General features: G+C 36.6%; 1 long non-coding RNA gene across 1 annotated transcript in view; it reads left to right on the top strand.

Annotated features, from left to right (window-relative positions):
* The first annotated feature begins 7420 nt into the window (after window positions 1–7420).
* Window positions 7421–19492, top strand: part of LOC311607020 — a 28712-nt gene continuing 16640 nt past the window's right edge. Inside the window, exons 1-2 of the long non-coding RNA XR_014782500.1 lie at window positions 7421–7705; window positions 9721–10271. This is a non-coding gene — a long non-coding RNA (uncharacterized lncRNA). The remainder of the gene's footprint in view (window positions 7706–9720; window positions 10272–19492) is intronic.

Below are 19492 nucleotides of genomic sequence, written 5' to 3' on the forward strand. Positions count from 1 at the left end.
ACAACAGAAGCATGTACATACTGAGTGGAATATTCTTTGAGTTGTTTTTAGATTATAAGCCATAGTTTCTTTATGCTGCTGGTTTATGATTTCATAAATCTTGTTATATGAGAGGCAGTAGGAATGCTTCCTAAAACAGCTGTTCTCTTATCCCTATGTTTAGGGTGAAATATGATGATTTTCTGAAATATGTTTACTTTGTTCTCCTAACAGTTATGTTAGCTCATGAATTTTTAAAATTATCTTCTAAAAAAACCCCTAAGGTTCGCCTTCTGTATTAGCTTAAAGCCACCATTTTATGTGTCTGTATCTCACACTTCAGTTTCTGTACAGATATGATTTCTATGGCATTAAAGTAAAGATTGTCCTTTATAGACAGATTGGGAACTACTTTGGGTATTATGAATGATAGACTGTTGGGACCATCGACTTTTGTAGAGTCAGCCATGCTAACATAACCACATAGATATAAACTAATATAGTGGCTATATACAAATAATTTTATTAACAAAAATCACAGTTGTTACCTAAGAATTTACCATCTCTTGATACAGAAATTGAAATGTAATAAATTTAACTGTTAACTGAAAAATATTGCACCTCTACATTTAGATACTGTATGGGTCCTTAGGCACATCTCCCTGCTAATTATAAGTGAGAAAAAAAACATTTGAATATTCCTTAGAGTCTTCTGACTCTCCACATAGGTTGCTACTGGTACATTATTCATAACATTGACTCCTTTTCTCCTGTATATGCTCTCTGGGAATGTCACTAAATGCTGCCTTTGTGTTTATCCTTGTTACCATGGCACCTAATTGTCACATCAATATGAAATTTTACCACTCTGCCCTCCTTTTGCATGCCATCCTATATTATACCAGGGATGATTTAAATAATCATGATGCAAATCTATGCCAGAAAACATGAGTATCACATTTTCCTCAGCAGTGGGATTATTTCAGTGCTTCTGTAATATATAAGAAAATCAACCCACAATTATTTTCAGAGTTTATAGCATAAAGCTCTTATGGTAACACTTACTCCATCATTCAGGACCACTTGAGATATAAAACAATGGCACTACATTATAAAAATGGTATGGTACAGGAACTTCTACAAAAAGTGTGATTATTTTTAACCAAAAGTGTGAAGATACAATATGATGTTTGTAAAATATCTTGTATCACCTAAAATACATAGATTTTTCACTAAAATTCAATTTTAACCTAACCTTTAGGATGATCAATAGTGTGCTAGAGAGATGACACAATATTTAAGAGCACTATCTGGTTTTCCATAGGACCCACATTTGAATCCCAACACCCACTTGATGTCTCACAACTATCTTTACCTCTGGTTCCAGGGGATAAAACACCCTCTTTTTACTTCTGCAGGAAAGGGGCACACACAGCACATAGACATACATCCAGGCAGAACAGCTGTATAATTATAATAAAATACAATAATAAAATAAAATAAAATAAAATAAAGGCCGATTGCTATTTACCTTTAGGTAAATATAAGTTTCTTATATCATAAAAGGCTGTGATGTATGTACATCTTCTTTGTCGAATTTTTAAAGAATAAATCAGATACTTTCCATGTTCCTTTGTTTTGGTCACCTAAGAAACCATTCAAAGCTGTTTGTTCACTTCTGGAGGGTGATAGTTTAACATTTTTCAGCTTTAATCTAATAATTTAGATTATTTGAGATATCCTCCCTCTCTGTCTCTCTCTATCTCTCTGTCTCTGTCTCTCTGTCTCTCTCTTTCTCTCTCTCTCTCTCCCCCTTTCTCTCCCTCTCTCTCAGACACACACACACACACACACACACACACACACACACACACACACACACAGGCTTGCTCTATATCTAGTCCAGTGTGTCTCACTGTTGTGGCCAGAATGGACCATGCCTTTTATGAATGGTCAACCATGGCAGTGTAATAGCTTCACCTCCAGAAGACATACTATGCAATCATCCATAACCAATTATTATCTTCAGCTGGGCTTTTAAAAACTGTGTTCAATGTGTTCAACTGCATTTAAAATGTGTTCAATGGCTAAAAACATGTGCCCCTGTCAGAGCTTTTTCATGTTATCTATATATTCTAATTTGGAATGAGGCATGATTAATTTCACATCCCAGTTACTGAACTAAAGATAAAATAAAGCATCTGATTTGAACTTTTAATACAGAAAGGGATTAAGAATTGATAGGTATTTTCTTACAAGTCGGCTTATTAATATTGGCAACACTAAAACTGTTGTATATGTACAACTGTATATCTACACTTTTCCTAAGTTAGTCTGTTAAGAGACTGGGCCGTCTTGGTTACTGGTTTCTAGAAGATATATATAAGGATTAACAGTTTTGAGAATTTCAAAAATTTGTATCATATGGCTTTAAGTTTCTGAAAAATCTTCTGTCTTGATTTTGAGTCTCAATGTAAAACAACAAAAATTTAAGAAAAGCAAGCAAACGATGACATTAAAACCAAAAATTTCATTTTGGAATATCTCTTTTTCCAAGCAAAACAAATGTTTTATGGTAATTATGTGGTAGAATGACAAGTAATAACAATGTGGATATACCTAGGGCACTAGAGAATAATTAACTGTGAGAATTTTGCAGAAAGTTCTGAGAACAGCTCTAGCAGCTTGGGTGGAATAAATAAAAATTATCTACAAAAAGACAGAAAAAAATATTCAAAGTTCTGTGACACTGAGAAACAACACAGTGTATTTATAAAGGAAATCTTCTATGTATTTAGATTACATATGTGGAGAGGAAGAAACTCCAAGTGCCAACCAAAACAGATCTTGCTTCTCTTTTAACTCTCTCTATCTCCCTTAACGGATGAATATCTGGTGCTTCATTACATCTTGATGAAGCCATTTAAATAGGCTTAGTTGGTCTGACTAAGAATGCCCACCCCCCCCACCAATAGGCTCATAGGTTTTAATACTTGGTCTGAAATTGGTGAAAACCTTCAGAAATGATTAAGACATTTAGTCTAATTGAGGAAGGTGAGCAGCTGTAGATGGATTTTGAGGTTTCAAAAGCCCGTTCTATAATAATTGTGCGCTCTCTCTCTCTCTCTCTCTCTCTCTCTCTCTCTCTCTCTCTCTCTCTCTCTCTCGTGTGTGTGTGTGTGTGTGTGTGTGTGTGTGTGTACGCCATGGCTCTTAGCTCCTACTCCAACCTCATGCCAGTGTGCTTGCTTTCACGTTGCACTTGCTGGTGGATTTGGACACTAACCCTCTGGAACCATGAGCCCCCAGTTAAATGCTTTCTTTATAAGTGGTCTTAGCCTAGATGTTATATGATGAGAACAGAAAAGTTGCTGTCTTTTATAAGTTGCCTTGCTCCTGGTGTTTTGTCATGACAACAGAAATGTAACTAAGACATAAATTTTGCACAAAAGTATGAGAGTAAATATCAGGTTTTATATAATATTTTAAAATAATTCTTTAAAGTGAGAAATTTTCTTTTTTTCTGCTGCCTGAGATATAAGTTTCATGTGTGTGTGTGTGCGCGCGCATGCGCGCACGCATTTGTTTGCACATGCGCGCATGTGTGTGCTCCCCTATGGTTAAAACAACATGAAAAAATGAGGGACTGACCTTTTATGAGATAATTCCCAAACATTTTATAGCCCTCAGAGACTATGTGGAAGAGTCTGGGAGAATTTTAAATGTAGACAGATTCCTGTGACAGCACAGATTAATGCAATTATAAACTTTTAAGCTAATGACTCACGGAGTACAATTTAATAATTTAGTAAATGACTCAATTCTTATTCTTATAGACCTTTCCAGATATAAATTTCAATTCAGTATTTTTCTGGCAAACTAACAGTAAATGTGCATTCAACTCAACAGTAATTTCACATTATAAAATTTCTTGCAGTAGAACAATTCTCTTATCTTCTTTTCTGTGCCATTTATTTCAGCTGAATAAATACAGCATCTTTCTCCTCTCTTTTAAGTGAAAGAGGCTGACAGAATACGCCTTTATAGTTCTTGTCTTCATCAACAGAATAAATTTTCTCATAGTCGGCAAAAGAAGGTTAACAAATTTGATTTTTGATTTAGGGTTTTTTTTTTTAAATATATTTTTTTGTTTATTTGGGGGCATCTCAGGATTTGTTTCCATAGTGATTGGAATAATTTACATTTCCATCAGTGGTGTGTAAAGGTTCATTGTACTGCCAGAATTTGTTGTTGTTTGGTAAAGTATTTTAATTATATTTGCTAGATCAAAGTGCATTTATCTGCAGAAATTTTGGAGATGGGTAGAGGTGATAGCTGTCCAACAGTTAGAGTGTGCTTAATATCAACTATCCTTAAATGTAAAATGCATAAATTTGATGACATGCATAGTGTAGCAAACATTTTAGCTTTTTGTTTGCTTTTTAAATTTATATTGTTTACCTTACATCCTAATGGCACCCTCCTCCTCTCCTCCCAGCACCTTCCTCCCAGACCCCTGTCTCCCATTCTCCCCTCTCCTTCTCAGAGAAGGGGAAGTTCCCATCGGCATCAACACACCCTGGTACACTAAGACACTGCAGAACTAGGTGCTTCCTAGCACACTGAGACCAGACAAGACAGCTTGGTTAGGGGAATGCGATCCAAACAGAGGCATCAGAGTCAGAGAGGGCCCCACTCCAGTTGTTGGGCGGTTCATGACCTAAGCTGCACTTCTCTAACGTATGTGCAGGGGCATAGGACCAATCCATACATGATCTTTGGTTGGGGTTTCAGTCTCTGTGAACTCCTCCCTAAGCCCAAGTTAGTTGACTTATGTAGGTTTTCATGTGATGTCCTTGACCCCTCTAAATCCCTCAGTCATTTCCCCAATTCTTTTTCGTAAGACTTCCCAAGTTCTGTCTAATGTTTGGATGGGGGTCTCTGTATCTGTTTTCATTAGCTACTGGGTGAAGATTTGCAGAGGAACAGAATGGGAAAAGAACTTCACCAACCCTAAATCTAACCTACACAAAGAACTCAAGAAATTAGATACCAATAAACCAAGTGATCTAATTAAAATATGGGATACAGAAGTAAACAGAATTCTCAACAGGTGAATCTCAAATGGTTGAAAAACATTTAAAGACATGTTCAATGTTGCTAGCCATCTGGGAACATTCCTCTATTGCTGGTGGTAGTGCAAATATGTACAGTGACTTTGGGATTCAATCTGGTGGGTTTTTTTTTTTTAGAAAATTGGGAATAATTCTACCTCAAGACCCAGCTACACCACTTCTAAGCATATACACAAATTTTACTCCACCACACTATAAGGACACTTGTTCAACTGTGTTCCTAGTAGCTATTAAAAACAAGGACATTTTCAATTTTGCAGGAAAATGGATGGAATCAGAAAGAAATCATCCTAAGTAAGGTAACATAAACCCCCAAAGACATGTACTCACTTATAAGTGGATATTAGCCACGCTACAATCCACAGATGCAAAGAAGCTATGTTACAAGGAGGGCTCAAGGGAGGATGCTTGAATCTCACTCAGAAAGGGAAATAAAATAGGCATTGGAAACGGATGGAGAGAGGGAACTTGGTAGGAAAGAGGATGAGGAGAGGAACAAGGGTGGCAATTAGGAGTAGGGAGAACCGGGAGAGAGGGCCCTGTGAGAGAACGGAAATGGGAGGACCTCTTTGGGGTGTCCCATAGACCTAGGATAGGGGAGGCCCCATGAAGTCTATGGGGTGGTCACCCTAGCTGAGGCTCTGAGCAGAGCAGGATATGAAGCCTGAAGTGGCCACTTCCTGTAGCCAGGCATGACTTCCAGTGGAAAGATAAAGACACTAATCCACCCCGCAAAAAAACCTTTATCCTGCCTACAAGATGTGTAGAGACAAAGATAGAACAACGATTAAGGAAAGGGCCAACCAAATACTGGCCCTACTTGAGGCCCATTCCATGGGAGAGAAGCATCCCTGATACTGTTACTATTAACTCTGCTATGCTTACAGACAGGAGCCTAGCAAATTTAATTTTAAATTAACAAGTGTATCCTTTATATTCTTAGAGCAAGGGAATAGATGATAACCAGGTACACAATGACAGGTATTATTTTGTTTTTGAGACGTGCTCACATTGTGTAATCCTGACTGCTGACTGGCCTGAGAGTTGCTATATATATATAAGGCTAGCCTCAAACTCAAAGAAATGCCCCTACGTCTGTTTCTAAAGCTCTGGGACTTATGATGAACTGGGTGTAGTGGAGCATGCCCTTAATATTGGCAGTCCATTCAGGAGACAAAGGCAGGGTCATGTCTAAAGTTGAGGCTAGCCTGTTGTTTTACAGGAAGAGTTCTTGGACAACGAAGGCTCCATAGCTAAATCTTGTGATATGGTCTACAATACCTGGCTATTTTTTATCTTTATTTTTTTAAAGTATAATACAAGATTAGTTAATTTTTTGCTTAGGGCTATTTTTGAAAAGTGAAAGTTAAAAGCTGAATTTACTCTATTCTAAAATACGCTCTATACAAAATTTTACATTTTATTTTTAATTTATATATTCACTTCACTTCCTGATCATAAGCCCCTCCCTTCTCTCCTCCGAATACCACCCTCCCACCTTCTTCCTCCTTTTCCCCCTCACCTTCTCCTCAAAAATGGGGAGCTCCGCACCGCACCAACAACCTACCTCAGCACTTCAAGCTGAGGCAGGACTGAGCTCATTCTCATCCATTGAGGCCAGACAAGACAGCCCCATTAAGGAAAAGTGATCAAAAAGCAGGTAATAGAGTCCATGTCATAGGCAGCACCTGCTCAACTTACTAGGTGACCCACATGAAGATCAAACTGCCTATCAGTTACATAGATGTAGGGAGCCTAGGTGCTGCTGCTTGGTCCTTCAGTCTCTATAAGCCCTCGCAGGCCTGTGTTAGTTGATTCTGTTGGTGGTGTCCTGTTCTTGTACCATTAGGGTCCTTCTATCCCCGCCCAGTCCCGCAAGCCCACTCCTCCACAGGAATCTCCTAGCTCTACCTAATGCTTGGCTGTGAGTTTCAGCATTTGATTCTGTCATCTGCTGGGTGGGGCCTCTCAGTGAAAGGTGAACTTAGGCTCTTGCCTGTAAATACTGCAGAGTATCATTAATGGTGTCAGTGCTTGGCTTTCTCCCTTGGGGTGGGTCTCAGGTTGGGCTAGGCATTGGTGTGAAATTTTCTCAATCCCTGCTCTATCTTTTTATCTTTGCACATCTTGTAATCAGAGTAAATTTGGGGTCTAAGGTTTTGTAGCTGGATTGATGTTCCCATCCCACCGCTATAAGCCCTGCCTGGCTAGAAGGTGGTTTTCCCACACTCCATGTTCCTTCGTTGCTAGGAGGCTCAGTTCACGTCATCCCCGTATCTTTCCCAGAGCTGACCCTGTTGCGGGTCTACAGCTTGTCTCAGAGCTGCCCCACCCTCAGTTTTCCTTTTTTCTCCAAGCTCTCTTACCTCCCCACCCCACTTTTCTCACTTCTGATTCTCCCCACTTGTTTCCTTCTCTAGACCCTCTCCTATCCATTTCTCTGTTTTCATCCACTTTCGCTGTCTATTCTCTTTCCCCATCTGAGTGAGATTCAAAAGACCCTTACCTGGACCTTCTTTCTTACTTAGCTTTTTGGGGTCTATGAATTGTAATATGTCTATCCTGACATAATGGCTAATATCCAGTTACAAGTGAGTACATTCATAAGTTGAAATATCATGCAAGTAATAAAATGATTATAAACTACCATATTTAACAGTAAAAGTTCACATTATCTATCAATGTATCTATGTATCTATCTATATATGTATCTATGTATCTATGTATCTATGCATCTATCTATCTATCTATCTATCTATCTATCTATCTATCTATTTGTCTATATATACCAGAAAAAACAAAATCATGATTTAATGTTTATGCATTAAAATTTGTGTCTGTTTAGAAATCAAATTGTCAACTTTCTTTTATCAAATTTATACACTGGCACTTTCTTTCTTTTGTATATATTGCACATGACTATACAAATTAAAGGAACAAAGAAAACAAAATAACTCATTAGGCTTTTAAAGAAATATAACAAAACATAACTTAGTAAAAAACACTCTAAAACTTTAGTTTCCTATAACTTTCTTTTCAAGGTTCAAACTTTTTCTTCTTACTTGGTCTCATAATACAAAATTTTATTTTTCCTTTTACTCTGAAAAAATTATACATGTAAAGAGTTTATCTTGGTCATATTCATTCAAAACTTCTTCCTTTCAACTTCCCTGGACCTCTACTCCAAAATATCTCCTCCACAAACACCCGTGTTTTATTTTTTATTCCTTTGATAATCGTCTTAGTTGAATTAGTTCTGTCGAATTGTGCAAAGAGCTTCTGCCATCCAATAGAGCATGACAACTTTTCTGTTAACCACCCCTGCCCCACAATAGTGATGTTTTCTCCTTACGAGTCATCAAGCAGGTCTTAAAGGCAAGGCTTGACTATATGAAGTTTTTACCACCAAGGTAATCAGTTGGTGTATATTCTGTTCTTCCATAACAAATTATGAGAACTTCTACAGAGAAATAAAATAAAATTTTCATTTCAACTTAGTTCAGTTCATTTATTAGACATTCACATACATTCACATACAAAGCCAAAACTGTTTAGCTGAAGATAATTTTTAAAAATTCTTGCATTTGCATTAAGATAATTGGTTGTTTAAGTTCAGAATATCTAAAATATATTTGTTTGTGCTTGGGGGGCTTTTTTTTTTGCTTTGCATTGTTTTGCCTAAGTGAGTTATGATATTGAAATTTGTGCAGAAACAGTTCACAGTACAACCTCTTCTGTTTGAAAACCCTGTTTTAGTTCTCTTCTGCGACATAAATTTGTAAGTTTCCTGTCTATGTTTATTGTATAATCAAAATACTTAAAAATACAACAGCACAAAGCAGCCGTGTATTCTTGACTCTCGTACGCCCTGGTATAGCTTTCTCAGGAAACTGAGTGGTACTTGCATGAGTTCTTTAAGCCATTGGTACCAGTCAGATAGGAGTGCTGTGATGGAAAGCTGAGCGTGGACAACCGAAGATTCTCATTCACTTCCAAAGTGTTGGTGCCGCCCTTCAAATACTGCTTAGGTAAACTTGCCAAACTGAAAGTCAGCAAGGAATTTCAGATAACATGCACTTCATTCTTTACTACACTTTAGTACACTTTATTCTTTACTGAAAGGAACCAAAAAAATCAGGAAGGATGAGAGAAGTAAGGATAGGAGATCTTGATTATCTTGACAACCATTTTATACTGGCAACATTGTCATGCTAAAACCACAGGTAAGTGACGTATACAGCAAATGAGAGCCTTGCCTGGCTGCTTACTTCTTCTGTGCTGAGGCATCATGGGGAGCGGTGGGGTGATTTTTCTCCTGAAGGTCATAGAGTAAAAATAAAATGAATATGAATGGTTGAGTTTGAGCCTCAGTGATTTACATAAAGTGGTCTTCAACTTCCCTAGCGCCTCAGCTATCATATCACCTCCTCATTTTGAGTCAGTGTTAAGGCAGAAATCATTTCCCTATTTCTTTGGATATTTTAAGAGTTACTTCTGATTCTAATGAATCCTAGAATTTACGTAACCCCCAAAGATAAAGAGTGTTATTCACTTTTGTTTTTTAATTTCACAAATAAGTAGGTGTTTAATCTTGCTTTCTTCTCAGCATTCTGCTGGATGACTTGCTCACAGAACAAGAGTAAGGAAGTTACGAATTTCATTCAGAAATCAGAAGGAAGTAGAAACGTGGTAAATATGTGATTTGTTTGGATTATAAACTACTATGGACCGTGATCAATGGGTAAAAGAAAATAAAGCCAAGAAGATTTTGGTCAGGGAATTTCTCTGTTTTATGTGAGAGGGTGGAGAATTAGATGGATATAATTGGATATAATATAATGGATATAATTAGCTGGAATATTTGGAAAGCACCAGTAAGCTGATGTATGTCAGGATTTCTGAGAGACTATTGGAATCCTGCCAGCCAAGCTCAGGCACTGCGTCCTTGACAGAAGAAAATGTATAAAAAATGTTGGGAAAAATAGTCTATCACTTTCAGGAGGAAGTTTGCCTTCATAAAAAAGAGACAGATATTAGAAAGTTGTCACCAAAATATGACTTTGCAAGAAGAAAATACATGAATGCCAAAAATACTGATATGGAAAAGATGGAAGAAGAATTAAAGAAAGATCCTTTTATTTGCGCTCCCTGAAAAAGGTAAAAAAAAAAAAGAGGTGTTTTTTTTTTATTGTGAGCATGCTGTTAAAATTTTTCTGTGATAAATATTTTATTTAGGTACAAGAATTTTGGCTTTAGAGATGGATTTTTTAATAGCACTATAAATAATTTTCTTTAAAATTTATCTTGAGACTTTTATGAGTTTTGCAATGTAACATGTAGTATTTCTACCCTCTAATGATAATCTAATCTGGAATTTCATCTTGAAATAGGCAATTTTAATGGTTCTAGTCTTAATAAAATTATTGTACAATGTTGGTACAATATGTATGAGCATGTGAAATATGGTGAATTATCTCTGCTTTTGAAAATATACTTAATTCCTGCGTTTAAAAATTCAAACTGTTGTAAAGTTAAATAATAAGCATATTTTCTTGCTAATTATATAGTAGAAAATGATGGGAGTTGACTTATTATTCTAAATTCTATAGAAAAGCAATCATAATTTTTAGTGTTTAAAACACACACACACACACACACACACACACACACACACACACACACACACATATATTCTATACCTGGCCTCATCCACGTTCTCTATGGCATTTATGCCTATGTAGGAGACAAACTGGCAGGGGGAGAGGTGGCATACAGAGGAATTCAATGCATTTCTTTAAGTATAATTTAAAGTGATGCTGAAAGTGAAAATTTGTATTTAAGCACTCATATTAAAATACAATTTTCACCAGAAAGAGATGTCATTTTAATGAATTGAAAGATGTCCACGTTATAGAGGTATTAGAAATACTGATATTCTGAGTTGGTAAAGAGGTCACTATGGTAGAGATTATAGAGAAACCTGAGTGATACCCAAATGTTGGACCCCACTCAAATGGACATGACCAAGACAAAGCTAAGATAAATAAACTAGAAATTGAAGTTAGGCACAACAGAGTGAAATTAAACTATGAATCTGTAACTCCCAGGCAAACTCCTGCCACAAAGAAGACAGAGATGACAGGTACTCTCAATAGGAAAAGGGGAGCATTGAAGACATCCTTCCAAACACATAACAGACAGAGTTTTGTTTTGTTTTGTTTGTTTGGTTGGTTGGTTTTGTTTTTTTTGTTTTTGTTTTTTTTTGTTGTTGTTGTTTTTTGTTGTTTTTTTTTTGTTTTTTTTTTTTACCTTAACTGTCAAGATGCTGAAAACCAGGAGAATGTAACAATTGAAAGCAAGCTTGTAGATTTGTATATTAGGGTTAGATGGATACCCTGCAAGAGTCCGTGAAGAGGAATTGTTACTACTCCCAGAGAAGCAAATGATTTCTTGGAGACTACCCAGTAATTGAGAGGCAGTTTACATAGACCACACGTAATCAGGATTACTTTTGTTGCTTGAAGCAGAGTGACATTATGAGGTCCACCTGGCCTCACATTCTGTGTGTAGCATAGGCTGGCCTTAGGCACACTATCTCCTGGCCTCACATTCTGTGTGTAGCATAGGCTGGCCTTAGGCACACTATCTCTGGCCTCACATTCTGTGTGTAGCATAGACTGGCCTTAGGCACACTATCTCTGGCCTCACATTCTGTGTGTAGCATAGGCTGGCCTTAGGCACACTATCTCCTGGCCTCAGCCTCCCAATGCTGGAGTACAGCATTGTACAGGTTTGAGCTACTATGCCTGAATAAGAAGTTTTCAAAATATTTCAGTTGAAGGACACAAGTATATTTCGTTAACAAGATAATAGATTAAATGTGATACACAGAGAAAGGAAGAGCCACATAGAGTTTATGTACTATATAAAAGCAGCCATTTTAGTTAAGCAACTACAGTAAAAGATAAATTCTTATTTACATAACCTATTTACCTGCCATATTTTCTTACTTTTTCTCTGCAACAATTAAGATTAAGTAGCTAATATGTTTATTAATTTTAAAAATCTATTCATCTTATATTCTTTATGTTATCCGAAAGGGTTTTTATCTGATTAGTGATGCTGTTGATGTCTTAAATTGAATATTTGAAGTTTCTACAAATGATTAACCAATATAATAATCGATATATAATATTTGACTGAAGCCACTTTTTAATGGCTTCATATTTCTAAATAGTGCACTGACAGTTGAATTATCTAGTTGAAATAAGCACTAACTATGATAAGTTCAGAAATAAAGTTGTGCTTTAGAACGTTCAGATTAAAAATAAGGCTGCATATTAATAATGGCATTCTTGTGCAAAGAGTGTTATAAAAGCACAATCATTTTATTTATAAATAAGATATTTATTGGATTTGATAAAAGTAATAGTTTCACATGATTTGAAATATAGCTGCTAGGATAAAAATGAAAGTTGTTTAAATTCCAAATGAAATGTAAAGAAAACAAGAAAACCCTTAGGGCTGATGATTAACCATTTACTAAAAAAAGAGAAAAATTCCTAAGTTCTGTTGCTGAGCCCTGTGAGAAAAAACAAGAGAACAAATTCTAAATAATGTAAAAACTTTAGATTCCACTTCCTCATCATCAACTTGAATCATATGTGCATTTTGTTGTAAGAAACCAATGTGAGACAGAACATTTTAATAGGTTTACGTGTGTATTCTTCTATTTAGCCAGCTACGTAGAATCTCACTGTACTATTATCCTGGCTATCCTGCAACTCACTAGTTAACTGACCTTAAAATTACTGTTTTTTATGCTTATGCCTCCCACATTTTTGGGTTTCAGGATTGTGTTATAATGCCCAACACAAGTTTTATTATATTACAAACATTGTTTAAAATATATTATAGGACATTTCCAAAGAATTGATTCATATTTCTTGTTCTAAATATGCTTATAGTAGCATCCTGACACCCATGACCATAAACCACGTGCCTTTTGTGGTGGTTAGACACGGCTAATAGCTGATCATCATCACTTTAGTAGTTTAAAGAAAATTAATTTATACTTCATACTGATTTTTTCCAAGATTATATTATAAAATTTAATAAATCTGATACAAATTAAAAAAAGACATTAAAGCTCAGAGTCTCTACTGTAACTGGGTGAATTGTCATGGTAGCATTGAAATGTAACATTTAACAGTATGATACACACAATGGATGGTAAAAACTGTTAATATGTCATTTTACTCATTTTGGTTTTCTGCCCTGCCTTGGGGGACTTATAAGTGTATATACTTCATAAAAGCAGAGGTTTTCTTTATGATATCAAAGATTAATGTACTTACTGACACTGGGGAATGCTAAAGTCTTGATTTTTATAAATTTCTGACAGATAGAAATGGAGCACAGACTCAGAGTAATGTAACTTAAATAATTCATTTTTTTCTTTTTTTCTCCTTTATTAATTTATTCTTGTTACATCTCAATGGTTATCCCATCCCTTCTACTCTCCCATTCTTCCCTCCCTCCCATTTTCCCCTTATTCCCCTCCCCTATGACTGTGACTGAGGGGGACCTCCTCCCCCTGTATATGTTCGTAGGGTATCAAGTCTCTTCTTGGTAACTTGTTGTCCTTCCTCTGAGTGCCACCAGGTCTCCCCCTCCAGGGGACATGGTCACAGGTGAGGCACCAGAGTATGTGAGAAAGTAATATCCCACTCTCCACTCTACTGTGGAGAGTGTTCTGTCCATTGTCTAGATCTGGGTAGGGGTTTAAGGTTTACCGCCTGTATTGTCCTTGGCTGGTGCCTTAGTTTGAGTGGGACCCCTGTGCCCAAATCTGTCTATCATAATGTTCTACTTGTAGGCTTCTAGGACCCTCTGGAAAATTGAATACTTTTCTTTGCTCACAGAAATTTTCAGAAATAATCCGAGTGCATACTGGATCAAAATTAAAGCTATATTTTATATATTTTAGATTATTTTTTTACACAGAATAACAGTGCATCACAGAGAAGCCTGTCTGTTTTCAGACTTAGAAATGCCATATGAATCAGAGATATAGTACAAATACTACAGTAAGTTACAATGCATGCATAACTTATGAATTCATTTACATATCAAAAGAAACATCTTTGGAAAGCAAGCACGTAGACTCTACCCACATGTCCCCAGAGCATCTTGTATTACCAGAAAACAAGGAAGTGTTCATATGCCTTCATCATTGCCACCACCATTAAAGGGGCATGCCAAGGGAAGCAACTGAGATAGCTAATAACTGTCAATGTATTTTTATTTCCTCTGATGAGGGGATGAGATAAACGCCATTCCTAAGCCTATCTATCTCTTTCTGAACCTTTACTGTCAGGTTTAACTCAGCTGTTCTGGCTTAAACTCCTTTTGAAGCTGACTAATGAAAACTAAAATCCCTTGGCTTCTCTTGGCCTCTGACTGAATTGTTCTGCCTGACTTCAAACTAATTTTGTCTTAATTTTTGTCTCCTTCTCATTCTCTGGCTTAGTCTGTCTTCACCTTTGCCTAGTTGTTCTTTCTGTACCGCAGCTCCATAAAAATATCCCTGTAATCAGCTCTGAGTCAACTCTCTGCCCCCTTGTCTGCTCTGCTCTTTAGTAGCCCCCCTTTCTTCTCTGTTTCATGAGAGTTGTGTTTATTCTATCTCTGACTCATTCTGTCAAACTTTTTCTCTGATTTATCACTGTCTGCCTCACAATTGGATGTCACTTTCAAACATGGATGCTTCCTTCTATACCCTAACCTTACCTTCATTTATGTGAGATTAAAGGTGAGCACTGAGAGTTTGTCTGTATTCTGGCTAGACCATACTGTAATCCAAAGCATGTCTGCATGCCAGCTGACTGTCAGAGACCTAGAAGGTCTTTGGACGTGATCCATTCCCAGAGCAGTCATGTTGCTGGATTAGATTCCTCTACAAATAACCAAAGCTAGAGTATACTTACAACAAAAGAGAGATGTACTACACTATTTTAAAGCATTATGATACATAGCTAAGTGTCTATTCATAAATAAATTATAGAGTGCATGAGTAATTGAGTCAAGGTGTAGAAAATGTCCTTGTCAAAGTATTTTAAAAGCAGTACTTAGAATTTTCCTTGATGGGGAAGCGGAGCCCATCTTTCTGTGAAGCTTCAGAATTAGAAGCAAAGGATAAAAGAAACTATTCCATACTCAAGACGTATTATTAAAGTCACATAGGGGAGGAATAACTTTATGAACCCATAAGGCACTGCATCTCCTCTTATTCTTAACACCAGCACCATGGACACTCAGTAGAAGGTGGCAAGGTAAAGCAACTTTACACAGGCCAGGTTCCATGCTAAGACCATCAAAGTTGGTGTCTTCCATGCATTTTCTTCAAGTCAGATTGTATTATATGGATTGATTATGATTAATACAGGCTTCCCCAAGTTTCTAGATAATCTGAGAAGTTTAATGAAATAAATACCACATGAGGCCCAACAGAGTGGCCACTCTGGAAAGTGATTAAATTCACAATTTACTCTCTGTATAAAGCGCATCTCCTGAAAATGAATAAATTAGCTTTAAAAATTCAGCTCATTTATTGTGGAAAGGCATCACCATCTTCTCTACTTCATGACACAAGTAAACAAACACTAAAGAGATTTAGCCAGGTGGTGGCGGCACACACCTTTAATCCCAGCACCTGGGAGGCAGAAGCAGGTGGATCACTGGGAGTTTGAGGCCAGCCTGATCTACAAAGCAAGTCCAGGATAGTCAAGGCTACACAGGGAGAACCTGTCTCAGAAACCAAAAAATAAAAACAAAACAAAACAAAAAGACTTAACATGCAAATGGGACTAATGTATTTTATTTTTCCAAATCCTCTTCCACTAATGGGAAGCACAAACAAATTATGTGAAACACCAAAAATGGAGAATTGCCAAAGTCTTTTCACAAAGGTGCTTGCACTTAGTAAGCAATCATTGACCTTCTATTACTATGAATATATGGAGCAGGGATTTCCACATCTTTTCCATTTTTATGTAACACTGTCTTTCTTCACCTGTCTTTCTGGTTTTTGGTTTTCTTAGATACATATTTATTATCTGTGCTTTTATGGAGGTATGTTTATAAATATAGATATCATTCATTTACTTATAGTTTTCCTCAAATTCATAAACATTTAATATGAATTACTAACTTTGATCTATGGTTTTAAAAAGCAAGACATATGAGATAAATTGTCAACTAATAGATGAACATGCCATCTTCTCCTAGATAACAGAATCTGAAGATAGAAATGTAGGGGTTCTTATTCATGTCTCATTCTTACTGATTAATCAATATGAATTACATATTACAATGAAATTTTAAGGCATTAGAACCATATAAATAGTATTTTTCTAACTGTAAGTGTGACCATGCAATATAGATAACCAGAAAGACTAAGTGACCCAGTGCTTCATAATGTTTAGAGAGTACTTTGTTGTAATTTTAATAGTTTGGAAGCTTTTTAGTTTCTTAATTTTTCTCCAAGTCTGTATGCCTGTAGCTTACAAGAAATACAGGTGCCTGTTTGACCCATGTTTTTCACTGTGAGGCACTCCCTGTAAATCAGGTTTCTAACTTTGCAGCCATGGTCTCTGAGCATCTCATCACTATGAAAAGATGGCTGAGTGTTTGGGGTTAAAGTGTTTTCAATAGGTGTTTAAGCATATGAATTTCTTCCATAATGACTGAGTCTTTTCATAAGAAATGAGGATACTTACTCCCACCATATTTCTTTCTGGTTCCAAGAGGTATATTCTAAGACTAAAGTGCTTTGATGCAAATGTCAATAGAAAACATTCTTGGCATGGTTGTAATACTGATGATACAGACTAATGTAAACATAATAAAAGTGACATCATTGTGCTTGTGTAATAAAATTAATGCACACCAGTGAAAAAGATGAAGGGCAAGAAGTATGAGATTGTGGTTTCTACATACCTGTGCTCATGAGAATGTGTACATGTGGGGAAATAGCGGTATTTCATGATAGTAGACTTACAGGAAGGGAACTTTCATCATGATTTTTATTAGTGCTGCTGCTGCTGCTGCTGCTGCTGCTGCTGCTACTGCTGCTCATAGGCATTTCCTTTTGAGAAAGAGGCACACATCATTTTGGAATAACAGTTTTTTTTTAAATGAAATAAACTGTTAAATTTAGAAAATGATGCCTTGAGAAAGCCATACATTATTAAAACTTTTTATTTCATTTATTCTTGTTACATCTCAATGGTTATCCCATCCCTTGTATCCTCCCATTCTTCCCTCCCTCCCATTTTCCCCTTATTCCTCTCCCCTATGACTGTTCCTGAGGGGGATTCCCTCCCCCTGTATATGCTCATAGGGTATCAAGTCTCTTCTCAGTAACCTGCTGTCCTTCCTCTGAGTGCCACCAGGTCTCACCCTCCAGGGGACATGGTCAAATGTGAGGCACCAGAGTATGTGAGAAAGTCATATCCCACTCTCCACTCAATTGTGGAGACTGTTCTGACCATTGGCTAGATCTGGGTAGGGGTTTAAAGTTTTACGGCCTGTATTGTCCTTGGCTGGTGCCTTAGTTTGAGCAGGACCCCTGGGCCCAAATCTGCCTACCATAATGTTCTACTTGTAGGTTTCTAGGATCCTCTGGATCCTTCTACTTTGCTATTCTCCCATGCTTCTCTCATCCAGAGTCTCAATGGAATATCCTCCCCTCTGTCCCATTTTCCTGGTAAGTGAAGGCTTTCATGGGACATGCCCCTTGGGCTATTATGCAGATATAAGTGAGTATATACAATTTGACTCTTTCTGCTTCTGGCTTAACTCACTCATTATGATCATTTCAGACAAACTCACAGTAGATGTGTCTAAGAGCTTTATAAGTGAAAGTACTTTTGTGTGAATAAACAACAGAACAACAGATAGTGGCTTCAGATTATATATAGGTTCTTTTCCTCCTGTGGTTTCAGTTGTTTGTTAGCAACAAGGATATGGCTCACAACTATAGGATCCCATTATATATTTCCTTTTCTTTCTTAACTTCTTCCCTTGCTTATTTTATTACTTGTTTCATTCTATCAGTATAATTTTCTAATTATTTCTAAGTATCTATAACAACAGCAAGGAGTCTGACAAATCAACTATTGTCTTGAAGTATTTGACAAATACAAAAACATTTTTTGGTCAACCTGAGAAAACTGGCCTGTGGCCAATCAAACACTGTCAGTTGGAAATTTCTCCTCATGGCTATTAAACAGATATAGTGTTAAAGGTATGGCCCTTCAAAGCATCTTGATAAGATAACCAAGTTTAGAGGTCAGAATCTAGTATTAGTATTTGTGTGTCCACTTATACATTCACTCTTAGGCTACTGAAGTCATAAACCATAATATTGAAAAATCTACAGGTTAAAGACGATTTGTCATATTCTGATTGGGCTTCCTTTGTTGAGTGGTTTGATCTTTTGATTTGTTTAGTTTTGTTTTTCTTCTGCTGCTGTTCTTGATGCAATAACCAATGTTTAAAAGAAAAGAGGTTTATTTTGTTCCATTCATTGCTCTGGAAATTGTTGATGGACCTATTTACTGATATCTTTCTTACAGGAACAGTCACAGGGTAGGACAAGGAATCAGAGGCAAGAAGCAGGAAGTGTATCTCACCCCCACCCCCACACATTTATGACAGAGCCTCCTCAAGATAAATTATTAATCTCATTATTCCATTAAGCCATCAATAAAATTAATTAAGTCAGATCCCTAATTGCTTTAAAAATGTCCCACACGGATTTACTTCTTAATAACTCATAAAGGAGATTAAATTTCAGGATGAATATTAGTGTGCAAGCCATGTTCAAACTATCAAAACAAGCATTCGTTATCATACATTTGAAGTAACAGATTTATTAACTAATTGCGTCTGCACCCAAGAGTTCAAAACATTTAGTCTAGATCTTCTGTTTAGGGTCTTAACAGAGCAGACTCACATGTCAACAGAGCCCATCATTTAGAAGTTAAATCTTGAGTACAACCCATTTCCTAACTCTTCAGGGTGCGATCCATTTCCTTTAGGTTAGAGGTCTTCTTTGTTTTAGTAGCTACTGGTTGGAAATGGGTTACATGGAATATTTTCAGGTCCTTAACACATGGCATTTGCGATTTAAAACTTTAAAGCTTATGGGTCAACTTATTGTAAGGATGACAAAAACACACACGTTACTCAACTCAACTCAGAAGAGACTACAATTGTTTGGGAGAAGGGTTTCACAGATTTCAATCCATAATTTTGCATCTTTCTGCATTATAGCCTCAGCATAAAGACCAAGAGGCTATGGAAGACAAATT

The sequence above is a fragment of the Acomys minous genome (assembly GCF_964271855.1).
Source record: "Acomys minous genome assembly, chromosome: 10".
Lineage (NCBI taxonomy): Eukaryota > Metazoa > Chordata > Mammalia > Rodentia > Muridae > Acomys > Acomys minous.